The sequence below is a fragment of the Ovis aries genome, chromosome 19 (genome assembly GCF_016772045.2).
Source record: "Ovis aries strain OAR_USU_Benz2616 breed Rambouillet chromosome 19, ARS-UI_Ramb_v3.0, whole genome shotgun sequence".
In the NCBI taxonomy this organism is placed as follows: Eukaryota; Metazoa; Chordata; class Mammalia; order Artiodactyla; family Bovidae; genus Ovis; species Ovis aries.
In genome coordinates this window covers 11,944,432-11,964,610 of record NC_056072.1, presented here as the reverse complement: position 1 = coordinate 11,964,610, position 20,179 = coordinate 11,944,432, and the positions used below count along the sequence as shown (strand labels likewise).

At 44.6% G+C, this 20,179-nt stretch overlaps 1 long non-coding RNA gene across 1 annotated transcript; it reads left to right on the top strand.

The window, feature by feature from the left end:
- The first annotated feature begins 7,810 nt into the window (after positions 1-7,810).
- Positions 7,811-16,144, top strand: LOC121817290 (uncharacterized). The gene is made up of 3 exons (XR_006057137.2): positions 7,811-7,976; positions 14,709-14,802; positions 15,169-16,144. It is a non-coding gene; the product is annotated as an uncharacterized LOC121817290 (long non-coding RNA).
- The last annotated feature ends 4,035 nt before the right edge of the window (positions 16,145-20,179 follow it).

The window sequence follows — 20,179 nt, the reverse complement described above, 5'->3', positions numbered from 1 at the left end:
TAAATTCCATCCAAAAGTAAAGAAGCTTGACATCTCAAGATTCATTGCTCTACCTCACGGAAATGCACCATTTCTATTAGATTTTTAAAAACTGTTAACATAGCTAAAGGACCTATAATACTACTTTTGAGAAACCTCGCGGACATAGAAATTCCTACCAGGAACCACAAAGTGTGACTCTTCCACCCGTGACCCTCTCACAATATTTCAGTAAAGGGGGGTAAAATACTATTCCCAGAAATAAAGAGAAAAATGAACACTTAGTCACTCACTATCTTCTCTGATTCAGTCCTCTTTTTTCACAGGAAGTAAACATCTTTAATCCATCTAATGTAGGAACAAGTCCTACTTGGAAATTCAGAAAACTCTTTTTCCTCCCTGATTTTAAAACTTACAAAAAAAAAAACTGAAATATTTTAGAGCTCTCTTCTCTGCAGATAACTTAATCTACATAACAAATTCTTCCCACTTTCAGGAAAATTGGAAGACTTTCAGAAAATGTTTCTAGAAACTAGGGTACTGAAGCAGAATGGTTCACCAAATTGAAACCCCAGAGACCTGAGGCTTTGCACTAAGTTGCAAATCACAGCCACCAGTATCTTCTCTTTCATTCATAAAATGGGTAATAACAATCCCCAAATCATCCATCTCATGGAATAATTCTGAAGACACAAAGACCCGTTAGTTTAAAAAATAAAAACTTAGAAATCTGCAAGGCCCATGTGAAGAGCTATTTTTGTAGCAAATGTCATTCAAAAGACAGGAATGCAATTGCATTTGGTACAAAAGGTAGTTCTGCAGAGGGACAGTTTTCTGTGGGAAAACACGGAATTAAGCAAGATGAGACCAGTTCAAGGTGGACAAAAGGGTTTCAGAAGAAAACAAGCTGGACACAAGTGATGCCCTCAACAAAGGACCCAAGGGCTTAATGTGAACCAAGTCTTTAGCATCAGTAAATCAGCAATAATCCTTTTCATATAATATTTAGGTATAAAAATACTTTACAAAGGAAATCCTTGCTGCTGTCAAACTACCAAAAACCACTGAACTCTTGTCAAGGCCGAACGAAAACTCAAATCAACCAGGAGTGACCAGGAAATACAATACATGGAACAATCATAAAGCTGGCACTCGCTCACAACCTGAAATCAGGTTTTGTACATGAAGGCCTGAGCTTGTTTCTTCCCACCCAAGAGACAGAGATGACAATTTGTCCCCCCATCTTACCCCCAACTCCACACACATATAGCTGGGCCTTCATGCTGATGCAGCGCCAGAGAGACTGGCCACAAACGACACAGGCTGAGGCTAAAATAGGTACCTGCAAGACTCAGTTAGGTATTTGGTTATGTTCTTCTAGCAAGACATAAAAAAAGACACTCCAAAAATAAAGCGATTGGACACATCAAGAGATGAAGGCCTTAAAATAAACTCATGCCAATCAAGTGAAAGAAAGAGATTGTGACAGTGTGATAAACGGGGAATCCCCACCTGAGGACAGAGGCACAAGAAGGGAGTCACGGGGGTGGGGGGTCAGCAGGGGTGTGGCCGCCCCACGTGCTGCCTGTGAAGCCTCTACGGAGCTCAAACCCCGGGAGATGGTCCTTCTCACACTGGGCACCTGCCCTGGCAGGGGGTGGGAGATGCCAAGCCAGTGAAACAAGCACATGGTCACTTCCACTGAGTGATTTAGGATGGGGGTAAGGAAATGTTTAACCAATAAAATAGTGGATTCAATTGAAACAGATATGGAAATGAAGACTGCCTAAAGATAAAATAGATTTCAAAAAAAATTCCTGATCTCTTCAGCTGAAGCCTCAAGATCCCTGGAGGCATACTTTCCCTTTCCTCCCCGTCCTGGAATTAGTGGAAGTTTGGAAAATAACACCTTAGAAGGAAAACACAGACAGGTAAGCACTTCTAATAGGACCCCCACCCCCACTGCCGAGCCGTCAAATCTGAAGCTCACTTTCTTGCCAAGACAATTATAATCTATGGGCTGGAATCTTCAGGTATGTTTCACTTGCCTGGATTCTATCTCTCCTTGAAACAGGCACATGGCTGACCTAAGCTATAATAAAGGGGGTGATTCTGATTAGAGCTGTCAGATGACTCACTTCTGATAAAATCACTGCCTCTCATCTTCCCGCGGGCTCATGTTCGCCCTGGTCCTATGATGCAGCAGTTCTTTCCTACATATTCCAGCAGACATTTCTGCCTGGCTAGAAGGAATCCTCCTCTTGGCCCATTTTCTGCTCTTATTTTTGCACGCCAGCAACTATCACTTGTAACTGCTCTCCATCCACACCATGTTTTATCTCCAGGCCTTAAGCTTCTACATATGAAGAGCAGAACCATCCCTTCACTGGAGATTTATGAGAGCTTAAAGAGCAATGCTATGAATGACAGGCAATTCTCATACAAGGAGAGAGACCCACGTTTAGATTTCCCCCTTGACGATTACTAGCAATGTCACTTGAACATGACCCCTCAAAACCTCAATTTCCTTCCTATAAAAGAATATAATCACTACCTGTTTGTAAGAGCTGTTTTCAAGGACTGACCGGGATATCATGAACAAAGCTGCATACATACTGGGAGGTATACAAGGCCCTTGATAAATACCAGTTCACCTGCTCCACTTTCTCCAAAGTACACGCATATGTGCTTCATTACCTAGATAGAAAAGTAAATAAATACCTTATTTTTATTAGCCACATCCTCCTAAAGTAAGATTCAAGGTATAGTTGTAAACAAGAAGTAAATACTAAATGGATGGATTTAAGAAAACAAAACACGAACACTTCTCAGGTTCTCTGAATTGCCACATGTAATTACACGCATCCCCTTGGAAACAGGAGTTCATGGTTCAAATACAAATTCATTCCTTGAGAGGAACAGACCCACCTTGGGTCTGGCGATGCCATGTCCCCTTTCTCAGCATCACTAAACGACATGATTTTACTCACAATGATTTCATTATGATTTGCTAGAAAATAACCTGAATTTTTAGCGGTGCATTCAAGGTTTCTACCATCTGGTGCAAACCTGCCCCCCTCTTTTCAAAGCAACTTTTTATTGAAATATAGTTGACTTTTAATTTTGTATTCATTTCAAGTGTATGGCTAAGTCATTTAGTTTTATATATACACATATATATACTCTTTTTCAGATTATCTTCCATTATGGTTATTACAAAATACCTGATATAGCTCCGTGTGCCATATAGTAGGTCCTTATTGTTTATCCTTTTCTTTTATTTTTGCCTCCTTCCCTTTACAAGTGCCCTGACCCAACTGTCTGTGGGACTGTTTCTCAGCACACATCCTGCCTCTTCCCCTTGCCTGCCTTTGCCTCCCATGTCTGTTTTCCTTAACCAAATTCACCCAAGTTTCTACATGTAGATATTTGTACATATACATATAATAATTTTTACCCAAGTAAATTCTTCAATTGGCAAGCTCTAAGACCTTTTTGCCAATTTAACTTATTAAAATAGCTTTTTATTTTGCTTTCATGCTAATAGATATGCTAAAGATTTTTAAATTCAAAATTCCACTTGAAGTCATTTGATCTGAAAAATGTTGCCAAATCTAACAAAAGCTATAACAGAAATTGTGAGTGAAAAATATAAATACGTATATAAAAGTTGATGTCCCTTTGATATGATTCTAAGAAAGATGAAAAACTACACACCCAGAGTAGATATATATTCCTATCAACATTCAACTTTATGTCCTCATACATAACACACAGAGTTACCTGCTTCCTTTACAACCAAGGTCTATAAATCTCCTTCTCAAAAAGCACAGGAATATTGAAGGTGGAGGAAAAAGGTCTTCTGAACAGCGAGCCACTAAAGGCAATATGATTCACATACTGCGTTCTTGGGGGCTCTCTCCACTCACTATAAAAGGCTGAAAAATAAATGTGGTGAACACACGTGACAAGCCATACAGCAGACCAAGCACTCGAGAATCAACCTGTCCAGATCTTGGTTTCTAAACGCCAATCCTAGTTAAAAGGAACCAAGAGAAATGGCTGACTCCAGAATCTGCAAAAGTTGAGTCGGGAACATCCCGTTATACCAGAAAGCAGGAAGTGCAGAGAAACGTAGCGGAGTCCTCAGCAATACTGCAGAAGTTCAGAGCTTCAGCAAAAAATCTAAGTACAAGCTATTAAGTAAAAGAATTGATAAAAGTTGTTGATTCAAAGAAATCGAGAGAGAGAGAGAGATGACTCCCACGTGGTTTGAAGCATGTCATTTATTCCTCCCATGCAACAAGTACCTAAAGATTTGCTGAATTACAGATTCACCAGTGTGAACACGAGTGCATGCTCAGCCCTATGGACTGCAGCCTGCCAGGCTCCTCTGTCCATGGGATCCTCCAGGCAAGAACACTGGAGTGCGTTGTCATGCCCTCCTCCCGGGGATCCTCCCGGCTCAGGGGTTGAACCTGTGTCTCTCATGTCTCCTGCATAGCAGGTGGATTCTTTGCCACTGAGCCACCAGGGAAGCCCAGACATGAATAGGTCCTATCAATTAATGTAGACATGGAAAACTAACGATATAGGTTCAGAGGCTCAGAATGTGAAAGAAAAGACTGATAATGCTTTAAAATAAAAAAAAAGGACTGTTACTCAGAGTATACTCCTCAGGAAGCTTATCTTGACTGCCTGCGCACATTCATCATCCTGACACGAATTACGTGGCGAAGAGCGGACAGGTCTGTTTTGAAACTCTCTTCAAGGCTACTTGAACATGCCTGAATAGCCTTCACTGATTGACTCTTCAGGAGAAGCAAGGTTAAGTCTTTTTAATGGTTAGTTTTATACATTCCAGTGTAATAAGAATTCTGGCATAGACAAGATACACTGAAAGGTACAAATATACATGTTTTATTCTGAATTAATTGCAAATTTAAAATGTGTGCAGATGGCATAGAACACCTGCATACCTTTCACCCAGATTCACCAACTCTTACCGCTTTGTCCAATCCACTTTATTGCTTTCTCTCTCTCTCTTTAAACCTTTTAAAAATAAGTCGTAAGATAACCTTCGGGATCTGTTTCCTAAGAGCAGAGATATTCACTTGTATAATCACAGTACAATGATCAAAATCAGGGAATTTAACACTGATAAAATATAATTATCTAATCTATAGACCTCAAATGTTACCAGCTGTCCAAATAAAGTCTCATATAGCAACTTTTGTATTCCTGATTCAGGATCTGACCTCAGATAACACAAGACATTTTATTTTCATGTATTTGAGTCTTTAGTTTTTAGTCTTCATTAGTGTGGAACAGTTAATTTCTCGGCCTCTGTCTTTGAGGACACTGACATCTTTGAAGGCTCTAAGTCAGCTATTTCATGGAATATCCCTCAGTTGAGGTCTGCTAATACTTCTGCATGATGAGACTCAACATTATGCATCTGGGGCAGAAATATCATAGAAATAATATGGTATCCTCCTTAATGCACCATGGGTTTCCTTGATAGTTCAGTTGATAAAGAATCCACCTGCAATGCAGGAGACCCCAGTTAGATTACTGGGTCAAGAAGATCCCCTGGAGAAGGGATAGGCTACTCACTCCAGCATTTTGGCCTGGAGAATTCCACGGACCATATAGTCCATGGGTTCGCAAAGAGTTGGACACAACTGAGCGAGTTTCACCTCACTTTAATGCATCACACCAGGAGGTACAGTTTATTAGTAAGTCCCACACGTGTAATATTAACCTTGATCACTCGGTTAAAGGGCAGTTTCTCTCCTGTGAAGTTATCATTTCTTACTTTGTTATCAATAGGTAATTTGCGGAGGAAATCTTTTGGACTATGTAAATGTCCTGTTCCTCATAAAACTTCACTTTCCAGCTTTAACAACCACTGATGACTGTCGGAAACACTTAATGCCATTAACGGCTACAAAATGATTTTTCTCTTTCATGCTAACAAACTTATTAGTTGACAGTAAGCAGAAGTTTTTCCTTACACCCATGTGTTGACTTACATATTAAAATACGGATTCCTGTTTAAGAGGTCTATAATCCGTTTTATTTTGATATCCAGTAGCTCCAAACACGTTAAAGTAGAACTCCATCAACCTGGCTCATGCGTCCCTTCGACATGCCCTTGCCATCTGTTTGGCCGCTTTCTTGCTTTCTGGCGCAAGATATTCCAGCAGGTACCTTCCCTCACCAGCCCTGGAATCAGCCATCTCTGCAAGTGCCAGGTCCTTTCAGCAGGAGATGTTTTTTTTAGAATCCAAGATGCTTGTCTCAAGGTATGCTCATTGCTAATAGCATATCACTGCTTCTAGGCCCTTTCAGCAGATAGATCATACAAATTATAGCCAGGTTAAGAAAAACAACACACTTTCCATGACAGCACTTGGTGAAAACACTTTTAAGAGAAATATTCACACACACACACAAAGCTGTTTTATGAAAAGCTCTTAATTACTGATTAATTTCCCCTTTTAAACTTTGTATATGTTTTGCTTCTACTACACAGGAAGCTAGTCATACAAATTTTATGAAAACAGCACACACACAAAATTGTGATTTGCTCACTAAGGTGTAGAAGTGAAAGCTGGGAGAGCCTATTTTCCAAAGGTAAGAGTGAAAAGGATTTACCAAAGCTCAAGAATAATCAATATTTGAAAAATAAGTGAGTCTAGGGAGCTTTAAGCCATTTTTCTTCTAATATTACAAAAAATACTAAAATCTGCAAGTTGATCAGAGGAGAGAGATTAATCTGCTTGGAATACTAACTCTCTTACCACTTTCTCACTCCTGCAAGAACGCCTGGAATGCTCTGAGGGTGTGAGTATCCCTGGGAACACCTTGGAGACTTACACATCACTGCTCATCAGAGCCAAACAGGCTGATAAAAAACCAGTCAAGTGCAACAGAGTATACCCTAAAATTGTTTTTGTCTTCCTAACTGTTTCTCAGGTCATTCCCTCTTATCACAGATCCTGTTAAGTAACTATGTAACCTAAGCAGCATTTTACTATCTATTAAGTGTTCCGCCCCCACCCTCCCAAATACACCTCCTCTTGGACTTAAGTCTTTCTTTCCCGCAGTACATCAACTCAGCCACCATCTTGGCAGAATACTCAGTCTTAGACATCAATTGGAGCTGTCCGCAGTCCCACACCACCAACTATTCTCCCGTTTTCATCTCCCTTTCCTTTGGTCCATAAAGATCGCAAATATCTTGCATGTAAAACACTTCACCTTAAAAAAAAAAAAAAAATCCAAGCGTCTAAAAGAAAAGCTTTCTCTCCCACTTAATCAACTAAGTGCAATCGGGATGCCCTCCTAAGTTCTTCCCTCTTCCTCACCCCAAAATGGAATTCACGCTTCCCCTCTCCTCGGTCACTCCACGTGCGTGGGTTCAGTCCCGCGTGGGTCCTCACGTGGACTTCTGCACTCACGTCTCAGACCTCTCCTGCAAACACCGGCTTCCTCACCTACCACTCTACACAGTGCTGCCAGAATACTTCTTGACAAAACCCACAAGTCACCCATGCTTTAAAAACCTATGACTTCCCAATGTCTAAAAATTAAAGCCGACGAGACGCTTTCAAGGAATACAAAGCCGTCTAGTATCCGGCTCCCTGTCCTACCCATTGTGGTAGAAATCAGCCCGCTTCTGAGCCGCCCATGCACCCAGGATGGAGCAACTCCTAAATCCCAGGACACTGCGGTCAACCGCCAGCCGGGGCGCCTGAAGGCAGTTACGCCGGGGCGCCTGACTCGAGGCCGGGCACTTGACCGAGGGCCACGCGGCCCCGCCCCCGGGGTCCGCGCGGAGCCTCAGTTCGCGTCTCGGCTTCTCGTCGCTTCAGGGGCTCGCACCGCCCGGAGCCGAAGAGGGCGAGGGCGTGACGCCGGCCCGCACCCGGCCCCACCCAAAGCCCCGCCGCTCCTGCGAAAACCCGTCTGCCCTCGGGGCCGCGCGCCGGGTGAGTGGGCCGGGACCCTGCGGCGCGTCCCCGGCTGCTGCGCGGCGCGCGCGCTCGGCTCACGGTCGCCGCTGCTGTTTAGGAAGAGCTGCGCGCCGCGTCTCCGGGGGAACTTCGGTCCCTCCTGTCGCCGGCGCCCTCCGCCCGGCTGACTCGGGCCTCCCGCGGTGGGGAGGGGGCCGACTTGCGCGTCCTAGCGGGAGTTGGGGAGCGGCAGGTGCAGCGTCCGGGCTGAAGTCGCAGTGCCCCTCCTCCTGAAGGCGGGAAAGCTGGGGGTCGGGGGAGGCTGTGCGGGGGTCCCCCGAGGCTGGACTCGCTGCGGTGGGCCTCAGCCTCCTAACCTCCCCTCCCCCTCTTCCAGGAGGTTCTAATAACGTTTAATTGCGTCTTGGCTTCCCTTGTGGCTCAGCTGGTAAAGAATCAGCCTGCATTGCGAGAGACCTGGGTTCGATCCCTGGGTTGGGAAGATCCGGCGGCGAAGGGAAAGGCTACCCACTCCAGTATTCTGGCCTGGAGAATTCCATGAACTTTCCATGGGGTCGCAAAGAGTCGGACACGACTGAACAACTTTCACTTCACTCCACTTGCGTCTTGGGGCGTTCTGGCTTAAAAATCATCCCTAGGCTAGCAGGTCCCTGAATTCAGCCAAATCTCTCTGCGCTCCTTCCTCTCTGAGATGCAAGTACCGAGGGCAGGGGAGCAGGGATTGGACGGCAGCTCTGGCCTCCGCCCGGAAAAGAGGTCGGGACCTGCGGTATTACAGAAGCCCCTGGACCCTTCTGGCGGAATCGAGGGGGACAGTTAGGTCGTCCCTGCCGCCTCAAGAGAGTATTAATCACCATAGCGTGGGGGAGCAGGCTGACCCCTGAGAAGTACTGTTAAAATGATGCCTTCCTCCTTCCACTGGAAGGAGGTGGATGGGCTTGAAAGTTCCAGTTCCCCATCCTTTCCTCGCCTTCCCGGTATGATCCCGCAACCAGCGACCTGGAAGCCTGGCTTCCAGCCCCAGAGCTTTCCAGGCTCCGGGAAGAATCCAGGATGGAGGGAGGCTGGGGGCTGGAACTTAAGAAGTGCTGCCGCGTGGGTTCCAGAGGTGGAGGCGGAAGGGTGAACGGAGTAGTGTGGTGGAGAAGGGAGAGGTGAGTGAGTGCTCCAGGAGACTTTGAGAGAGAGATACGCCCCTCTGTAGAGACTTCATTGCATTTAGAGGGAGAGGAGGAATGAAGTCAGGCTGAAAGGTGCCCAAGGCCAAGCAAGCCCCTGGAGCTGGGCGGTCAGGAGGAAGGGAAGGAAGTGGTCGTTAGAGAGGATGGCCGCAAGAGGGCGCAGGAGCGCCGGCGGAACGCAACTGCGGCTCCCGGATGAGACTTGCAGGCTCTGAGATGGGGCATGAAGGAGATGGGGTTGAACAGCAAGGCGAAGCCCATAGTGATGGTTGTTGGTTACCAGGCGGCTCTGACTCTCCGCCCCAAATTGCCACGCCTCAAAAAGGGGACAGAGGTCTGACTACAGCATGTGCTGGGGGCATTTCCAGCCTGGCAAGTGCCTCAGTGGCCAGGCAGCCTGCTGTTCCGTGAATTAGACTTTAGCAGCTTCTCCACAAAGTTGAGATGACACACTACTTTCCTTTCTGCGTTCGCTTTTTCAGCTTAGAGTAATGTTTTTCCATTTCATTCACGTTGTCTGAAGTGGGAGGACGTCTCTTTTTGTAAGACTGAGTGAAATATGTGTGTGTGTGTGTAAATATGTCACATTTTCCATATGCTAGACACCAGGGAAAAATTAAAAGATGGCACCTCAAATTTCTGGGTGCCTAAATTTAAAAAATAAACCAAAAATGGGTCACATCAAGTTTTAGTGAGAACACAGAGGAATAAAAATTCCTGTATAGCTATAGCTTCAGTTCAGTCGCTCAGTCGTGCCCCATGTTGCTCTTTGTGTTCCCATGGACTGCAGCCCGCCAGGCTTCCCTTTCCATTACCAACTCCTGGAACTTGCTCAAACTCATGTCCTTTGAGTTTATGGGAGTATAAAAAATACATCTAGTCAGGAAAGCTGATTGGCTTTTACTTAAAAACTTAGATCTTGTACCCTATTGTTGTAGCCACGTGTCTCGGGAAACAAACTCACTCAGAAGGACAATGCAGGTAGTGGAATGCAGTTTATTACACCGGCGGGCCCAAGGCAGAGCCTCCTCTCAGCCAAGGACCCTGACCAGTTTTTATGAAAACCTTATATACCCTAAGTGTACGTGCTCAAACCCACCTCCCCAAATTCTCTGAAACTAGTCTGAAGAAAGGAAAAGAAAGATACAAAGTTCACCCTTGATTTGTATGCCTTAAGCCTAGGTGGTCAGTTAATAACAGTGGACAACCATCAATAGGCCTGTGGTCATACCCCAGTAAGCATAATAGAATGTATGATTCTATTCCGTTACACAGATAATTAGGGTATCCTTTTAGGCGGCAGAGAGTCTAGGTACAAGCTCTGGGGCTCTTCCATGTCGGGGGGGGGGGTCTGATTTTCCAGTTGGTATGTCATTTCCATAGATACTGGGCATATAGCTCAAAGTCCACAGCCTGGCCCTGTTCTGTTTCCTCCTTCACTATCAGAAAAGAGTAAAGGTAAACACAAAATAATAAATTTCTAAAAACAACTCTCTGAACTTCTATGATAGCCTTCCTTTCTGTATTCCTCCAGCCATCTATGGGTAGTCTCTATTGTATGCAAATATTAAAAATGAAAGTCAATGATAGAGAAACAGAAAAATAGATGAGTCTCTAGCTACATCGTCATGGTTATTGTGAGACTCCTAGTGCCAAAATCCTAGGGTATCATAAAGGTTAACTCTAGTAACAACAGTGAGATGTCCAAAACAGCGCATTATAACCTACTTGCAAACACACAGTGGAGACTCAGTAGTCATTGCACTGATGACGATATACATGTTCCAAACAGAAACTTACTCAGGTGTTACAGCCTTCATTAGGCTTCCGTATGCCTTAAAGTGCCAGCCAGACGTGTGCGCCTTCAAGACCGTGATAGCGTGGTCTTTGGTGGAGACGGCAGTGGTTGTCCTGAGACAGGGTGTTTGCTGGTAGGGGCTGAGGTGTGGCGTGCCTGCTTGCTCCACTGCTGCTCAAAACGGGTCTAGCAAGCAGCGGACACCAGGAAGAAGCTTGTTAAAGATGCCAGTTGATGGGCCCCACTCCAAACCTGCAGAATCAGTTTCTTCCTGGGTTGCGGAATGCTTTGTATGCATATTAAAGTTTGAAAGGCAAGATTTACATATGTGCTTTTCACCCTAGGCTTACTAGTAAAGAGGACTAGGCGAGTTTTAATTACTACTACCCCTTGTGACCCCTCTCAGATTCTGTCTATTGGTCTGGGCGAGAGTACATTTTAAAAAATATATAGTTGACATTTGGCTTCCCGTGTTGACTCAGTGGCAAAGAAGCTCTCTGCCGTGCAAGAGACACAGGTTCCAATCTGGGTCAGGAAGAACCCCTGGAGAAGGAAATGGCAGCCCATTCCAGTCTTCTTGCCTGGAGAACCCCAGGGACATAGGAGCCTGGCTGGCTACAGTCCATAGGGTCACAGAGTCGGACACAATTTGAGTGACTAACACACACACATAGTTGATGTTCAATATTGTATTTGATTCACAATATTGTATAACATAGTTTTAGGTGACCAACATAATTTATATAGAATACAAATTTGTTTTAATTACATCTTCCAGGCAATTCCCAGATGAAACCAGGATTATGCAAGAAGGCTATCATATTTTTGTGGTGTGAGACTTGAGTAACCTTTGATTGATAACTTTGGATTCAAGGTAGCAGAGTCTGTGTGGGTGGGTCAGGTCAGCGCACTCCACCCTCCCCATTGCTGTGGCAGCGTTAGTGTCTGACCGTGAGACGGACGGGCATATGAAAATGGGGAAGGAGAACATTACGTTGTGGTCTCCATATGGAAGCTTGTTTCTTCCTGACTATGCCACGTGGCAAAGGGCAGGGCAGTGTGGTCTTTTTGCATTTCACGGGCCTCCTGAGTATATAGGTAGCAGGTGAAAATGCTACCTTCAAAGATGAACAGGTGTGATTTCTCTATATAATAGCATTTGAGAAAGAAACTCAGAAATGGAGGAGAAAGGAAGAAATGGTAGGTTCTCAGATAAAATTTGTGACTCAGGTCAGCAGCTGTGTCCTCTTTTCTTGCTGAAGCCCCATGTATTCAGACCTTGTAAACATTTACTTCTGTATCTCTGGTGGTCCTGCCTAACAAATTTAATACTTTTTTTTCCTCCTAATGTTAGCCAAGGTTAGGTCTCTAAGGATATCCCACTGCCTTCTCTCCATTTTCTTCACCCAGGCTCCCTTTAGAGCATGATGAATTCCTGCCATGAGTTACTGATGTGCACATGTTGAAAATGTTCTCTTTTTTCTTATTAACTTGGCGATGCGTTGATACAGAAGATGCCTGCCGAATATAAGGGTAGGTCATGGTATATCAGTGAAGAAGGAGAATATGTAATATCTAGGTCCTGTTTGGATTCAGCATCAGTCTATGTCACTGGTTCCCAACCTTGTTTTGGCACCAGGAACAGATTTCACGGAAGACCATTCTTCCATGGATTGGGGACAGGAGGTGGTTTCCAGATGATTCAAGTGCATTACGTTTATTGTGCACTTTATTTCCATTATTATTCTATCAGTTCCACCTCAAATAATTAGGCATCAGATCCTAGAGGTTGGGGACTCCTGGTCTATATAGACAAGGATAACGAAAATGCTCCGATAAAGCTGATTGCTATATGGCCTAGAAATGACACAGAGTTCTAAAAAAGAAAGAGCTCTCAGTTGCCTCAAGGAAGGACGTTCTATTCAACATACACAACAGTACAGGACATGAGAGTTATATGTGATTTTAAATGAGCTGTGCTTAACCCTGTTCTCATAATCAGATTAATGTTTCAGGGGTTAATGTTTTCATTCACCTTTTTTGCAAAACTGTCCTAACAATGCCTGCATGCAGGCAGCTAATAGCAATTTGTCCCAGCACAGCTGATGTTAATTTTGTTCACTTGAATCAGGGGCAGTTGGCTAGATTCCTCGACTGAAAAGATAATAATTTTCCAATTATCATTAACGGGGCCTTGGAGGGGTCTACTGAGAACTGTGCATGAACCATCGCGTTTCATGTGAATTGCCCTTGTCTGCTTCATTTCCCTTGCCTGGAGATTTCTTTGGAAAATGAAGCCTCTCACCTTTGTGCAGGCTTTCGTTATTAAGTGTTCTGTAAATTTCCTTTTTCTAATTAAAAAATTTGTATTTATTTATACGTTTATGTATTTTTTTATTCGGGCTGTGCTGGGTCTTCCTTGCACCACGCAGAATCTTTAGTTGTGACGCGAACACTTAGTTACATATGGAATCTAGTTGCCTGACCAGGGACTGCACATGCGCCGCCTGTATTGGGAGAGCGAGGTCTTAGCCACTGGACCACCAGGGAAATCCCTGTAAATTTCCTTCAATTCCATTATCATTTCACAGTTCTTTTCTTCTTTCTTACTTTTTGTTTCTCCAGGAAAAAAAAAAAAGCATTCTGTAGTATATATTCAAATATCTTAAAATGTTGGAATATAATCAGCACAAATGAAAAATGAAATCATTTCAAGAAAATAACAATTTGTTGATGCGAAAACAATCATGATGTTTCATCTTGTCCTCATTTCTTGAGCCGATCTGTATCTTTCACTCTAGATGAATGTTCATTCTAGATATTTAAAATAAAATAAGATATTGTTGCCCACATCTTAAAATCGCATAACCATTCCTTACTTTTGACTGAGCAGTACTTGGAAGTAGAGTTAAGGATCTGCAAATGAGAAATGCTTCCTAAGTGTTTTAAAGAGGCTGTCAGGAAATACTATTTGGTGAAGTCATTTTGTATAACTTATAGCTCTTACCAGAGTCCAAGCTCACTCTGCTCAGAGGTGTTAGGATCAAGAAAGGACTTTATTCGGGAGCTGGCTGACGGAGAAGATGGCAGGCTAATGCCTTATAATAACCATCTTCTCAGGGCCTGGTTGCTAGGTTATTTACAGATTGGAGACAGGGGGAGGTGAGGAAACCAAGTAAAAAGACTATTAAATCCTTGCAAATGTCTCCTAGAATGGCAAGCCTCAGGCAGGGGAATGTGTTAGTTGCACTTCCTTACAGTCCTTCACAGGTGGGCAGCTCAGGTTATCTCCCTGAGGCAGGCCATTATGTACAGTTATAATTAAAAAAAGGGTTAAAGTCACTGAAGCAGATCCAGTGTAAATTTAAAATTAACTCTTGCTGGTTACATAGTGTCATCTCTACTGAACACTGTTGCTGCTGCTAAGTCACTTCAGTCGTGTCCGACTCTGTGCGACCCCATAGACGGCAGCCCACCGGGCTCCCCCGTCCCTGGGATTCTCCAGGCAAGAACACTGAAGTGGGTTGCCATTTCCTTCTCCAATGCATGAAAGTGCAAAGTGAAAGTGAAGTCTCTCAGTCAAGTCCGACTCTTAGTGACCCCATGGACTGCAGCCCACCAGGCTCCTCCCTCCATGGGATCCCAGGCAAGAGTACTGGAGTGGGGTGCCATTGCCTTCTCTGCTACTGAATACCACTGGGTTGGAAAATGCAGAAACCCCAGGATGAGTAATATGTTCCTTTTTTTTTTTTTTTTTTAAATAAGCAGGTCTTGCTGTCTCTAAGCTGAACCTGGTCACCTTTTTTTGAGCAAAGAAGAGCCCTGGGATGTGAAGAAAAGGAGACAACAGTCACGCACCCAGGTAGGTGGGGATGAATAACGCAGATTGTGTAGGGCTGATGTCCGAAGGCCAAGGAGGAACCGAGGCCTTAAACTGTGGCTGGGGCGGCTCTGCTCACTGGGGATTCCCTCGAGAAGTCCAGGCCTCTGTGTCCTGCCGTCACAGAGGTCCTGCTCCCGCTCCGCTCCCCATGTCCTAAATCCTCTAAGGGTTTCCTTTTGCTCAGGTGATCTTCCATGGCAATCGGAGTGAGAACCAGAGGCTTCTCCATGCCCGCAAGGGGTATTCCAACTCTTCTTCCATTGCTTAGAGGGGGCTGGGAAAATCTGTGCGTTTACAGAGTTCCTTTATGGACTTTGTGTGAGTTTCTCCTCCCGTGTCTCCTAGAGACACCTGCACGTCTGCTGACACCGGGAATGTGAGATGGACGGACTGCCCCCCATTCACGTCTGTGCGGAGCAGGCCTCCCCAGGGCCCAGACCCGCCACTGGGTCCTCAGAAATGAACCTGGAGCCTCGCAGTGTTTACCCAGCGTCACAGTGGAGTAACCTGGGCCACTTCTTCAAGATATCATTGACCCTGGGCCCTGCCTAGACTAATTGACAGAAGCTCTGGGGGTGCAACACAGAGGATGGGAGAGTCCTAAAAAATAACGGAAATGATCCCAAGGGAGAGTCAAAGGTGAAAATGGCTTTGGTGAATATTGCTCAGAATTTCCCGTCTATATGAATTACTTTTGGATCCCATTAAAAACAGATACTGGGGGCCTAACACTCAGAGGTTATGACTCCCCAGGTCTGGGTCATTAATTTGCAGTTTGAGCAATCAATGAAGTTGCTTCCCCCAGACCTCATTCCCAGCAGCATTAATCTAGAGAAATCAAGAAAAGTGCCCGAGTGCCTTACACACAACCACCCTATCTGAACACAAATACTGCTGCTCCCAGTGAAGACCACCACCAACTTCTGGAAAGATGACATTCTCTGCTCACCACTTGCAAAATGAGTAGGGACTAGAGAAAGCAGTGGAGTCTGAACAGTGGGGGGACAACACGTATTCATTCACGAAAGGAATGTTTCATGAGGATCTACTGCGTGCTCACACGTATGTGTTAAAGACACTGTGCTAAGATCCACACATTATGAGAGTTGATTGTTGTAATCTGCTGGGGACGGAGGCTTCAGTGTTGGGGATGGGGTCTTCAGTGTTGGGGACTGGGTATTCACTGTTGGGAACTGGGTGTTCTGTGTTCATCTTTACCAGGAGGATTTAGATGTCAGGCTTGCCTTCGTGGGAGTAGAGATTATCTTTGTTTCTTCTCTTTCCATATCATGGATAATAAAGATAAAACCCACCCACCAAATTTCAAGTCCTTTGCTCTCCTTAACCTGCCTGAGTCTGAGCATAAAACCTGGAAATGCCAGATCCGTTCACGAAGGTGGCAGAGCTGCCGGGAGCTCTGGTCTCTGAGCTGCTCTGAGACGGGTGACCAAGGCATGGGGGCGGAGCCATGGCGGGACATTTTTTCCTTTTTTGGTCGTTCAAGTGATCATTTTAAACGGAATCTGAACTGACATTTCCTATTAGGCTCTGCAAGTCTGATTTTGGAAGAGGGACTATATTCTGGATGAAAACTCTGGAGCAGCAGAGCTGTGGCTGCAATGTTAAGCGTCAAATGAGAAACAGGAATCTGGGGCATTAAATGGGCTGCTTGTGAGATGGGACTGATCCTGGGTGACCAGCACCCCTGATTCCAGTCTGCTCTTGGGGCAGATGCATTGTTAGAGTTACCAGATTCAAGTCACCATGAGTTTCACCTGGATTCCCTGTGCTGGTATGTGCCCGAAGTCCTCCGTGCACTGTTCCGTGTGTGGTGGGAGACGGATAAGGCAGGCAGAGTGATATTACTATCAAGGGCGAAGTCTCTGATCGTAGGGCACAGAGGTGCTGGGGAGAGGTTGGCACAAGTGAGGGGGGCTGGGAGGAGTGGGAAGAGACTGCACTGAGAGTCCTCAGCCCCAGTGCACCTCAGCGAGGTGTTCAGGGACAAGAGGAGCGTGCTCCCTGTGAAATGTGGCACTGTGTGTTAGAATACTAATTTCTGCCCATTTCAGGTTTTCAAGAGTTAATCTGAACCTACCTCTTTTCAGTTCCAGCAGCCTCAAATCAAAGGTGGTTAAGAGCACTTTATCTGCAGGAACTAGGGGACAGGTTTTTCTAGGAAAGGAAAGTGGAAAGTGAAATTGCTCAGTCATGTCCGACTCTTTGCGACCCCATGGACTGTAGCCCACCAGGCTCCTCCATCCATGGGATTTTCTAGGCAAGAGTACTGGAGTGGGTTGCCGTTGTCTTTTCCAGGAGATCTTCCCGACCCAGGGAATGAACCTGGGTCTCCCACATTGTAGGCAGACACTTTACCGTCTGAGCCACCAGAGAAGTCGGTTTTTCTAGAGAAGATGCCAAATGAAAGCAAGATTACTATTTGATTGTATATTACCCAGTCACCTTGGTCTTGGAAAGCCTAGGTCACTGGGTGTGATTGGCTGTTCTTAATTTGTCTTCTCAGGTTAACATGCCTTGACTCGATATTAAGTTTTGTGTGCTTAAATAGGCTACCAAAGCGTGAGAATCACCTCAGCTTAGTGGCCTCCTTGTTTAATCACTTTTAACAGTGGGAACTCAGTAGGCGGAATATTACACTTCTCATCCATTTGCAAGGTAATTTAGGAGTTGTCCACCTAACACAGAAACGCACAGGCATTTGGGTGCAACAGTTTCACCAGATAAGCCACGTGTGTAGAAACCAAAGGCCACGTCTGTGACAGCAGGAAAAAGAACACGAGCAGCTGTGTAAACGCATAACTACCAAGTGTTCTGGTTAAGTCGTTTTATTCATAGTTACCGTGGAATAAGGCGCTGTTTGGGAATGCAGGAGATCCATTTCTACCGGTGTGAAAGTATCACCTTCAGATATCACTGGTAAAGGAAAGCAGTTTCATTGACAGAAAGTCTGATCTGACAATATGCCAGTGTTGAACCATGTATGTAGTATCTTAGCAGTGGGGTATGTCTGGATGTGTACTATGCAAATTCAAAAGTAGTTTGTGACACATGGAAGTTGCATAGCCAGGAGGATACACTTAGTAGAGACTAGAACATCTGGGGATAACATGTTACTACCTCTGGGGGGGAGGTGGTTAACTCATGGACATTTTTACTCGATTTTGTTAAATATTTCATAATGTGTATTACTTTATAATTAAATTTGCTCCTCTGTAATTTTCTATCACTACCTTAATATATGACCACATGTTTCGCAGTTTAAAGAACATTCTACAGTTCATAAGTTAGAAATCTAGCAGCCTTGGCCGGGCTTTCTGTTTCGGGTCTTAGAAGGGCAATGAGGAGGGGCTCGTGAGGCATAGGTTCTTGTCTGCAGCTTCCAAGAGAGAGTCCAGTTCCAGGCCCACTCAGGTGCGAAGCAGGACCCAGTTCCTTCTGGCGGCCTCTGTGCCACCCTTCCACCATCACACCTTGCACCTGGTGTCCCTGAAGGAGAGAAGAAATACTGTGTCATCGTGGACTCATTTGTTCCCTAATCTTGTACAGTGTATTCAGCTGAAAGGATCATCACAAGTATTTTATGTCAGGAAGGTTATTACCTCAAGGTCTAAAACTAGAAACTACTCACAGTTAGATTATGATTTAAATGCAAGTCATGGGATTAGTGAATAGAAAAAATTAGTGACCCCCCAATCTACCCACTGCAACTACCATCACCCACCTCCATCCCTCTCCTCCTTCATTCTCTGCTCCTCATTGCGACCTCATGCTCTCGGCCTGTGACCTTCAGATATCTCTGGAACTAATGATTCCCCTTCTCAGCCTCTTTACTGCGCTCCCACACCCATCCTGTGCATTTCAGACCTTCATCTCCATGAAACCTCTGTCCCCTGATCCCAAACTCTCAGCCCAGCCCTCCCCCCTTCTGCTCTCCCAAGCCTTTTATCCTTTGTTTCCTCCTCCTCCTTTGTCCTCCAGTCATTCCAGAGTCTTTGGCCCATTTCTCATGTCTTGTGTGTCTAATGCCCTCTAATGTTCCAGTCTTCAGTTACCAAGTGTCCTGCGCCATTTCCCCCAACCCTGTAATTCCTGACTCTGCAATTTCCCCTGCAATTTTGGGGAATAGTTTGAGAAGAATAGATATTAACTCTTCTTTAAGTGTTTGGCAGAATTCACTTGTGAAGCCATCTGCTCCTGAACTTTCATTTTTTGGAAGCTTTTTTAAATAAGCTTTTAAATAGCACATCTATATATGGCATTCTCTGATGACTTAGCAGGTAAAGAATCTGCCTGCAATGTAGGAGACACAGGTTCAATTGCTGGGTAGGGAAAATCTCCTGGAGGAGGAAAATGGCAGCCCACTCCAGTATTCTTGCCTGGGAAATTCCATGGACAGAGGAGCCTGGTGGGCTACTGTCCATGGGGTTGCAAAGAATCGGACTCAACTGAGCGACTGATGCCTGCATATCTATATTGATATAGATAGATAGAAGTGTATATCCATCTGGTGCAATGTGTCATTTAAGGCCGGTGTTTCCTCATTGATTTTCTGTCTGGATGACCTGTCCAGTGTTATGAGTGAGGTGTCAAAGGTCCCTACTTTTATTGTGACTGTCAATTTCTCCCTTATGTTAATACTTGCTTTATGTATTTTGGTGCTCCTATGCTGGGTGCATAAACACTTAAAATTGTATTTTCTTCTTGGGTTGATCCTTTGATCATTATGTAGTGTCCTCCTCTGTCTCTTTTAAAAGTCCTTATTTTAAGGTCGAATTGGTCTGGGAATTTCCTGGCAGTCCAGTGATTAGGACTCAGCGCTTTCACTGCCGTGAACCAGGTTCAGTCCCTGGAAGAGTACTAAGGTCCTGCAACCCACGCAGCCAAAAAACATTTTTTTAAAATTTTAAATATACTGGCATGTGGAGTATGAGAGACTTCTTGGGATATACTAAAGTTTCAAAAAAGTTAAAAATGGAATTACTGTGTGACCTAGTGATTCCACTCCTGGATATATATTGAAGAAAAAGCCAAAACACTGTTTCAAAAAGATATATGTACCCTAGTGTTTATACTAGCAGTGTTGACAATTGCCAAGATATATAAGCAACCTAAGTGTCCATCAACAGATGAATGGATAAAGAAGATGTGTGTACACACACACACACACACACACACACACAGACACACACAGACACACACAGACACACACAGAGTAATACTACCTAACAGTGAAAGAAATGAAATTTTGCCATTTGCAGCAACATGCATGGTCTTGGAGGGCATTGTGCTAAGTGAAGTAAGTCAGAGGAAGGCAAATACTGTTTGAAAAATATAA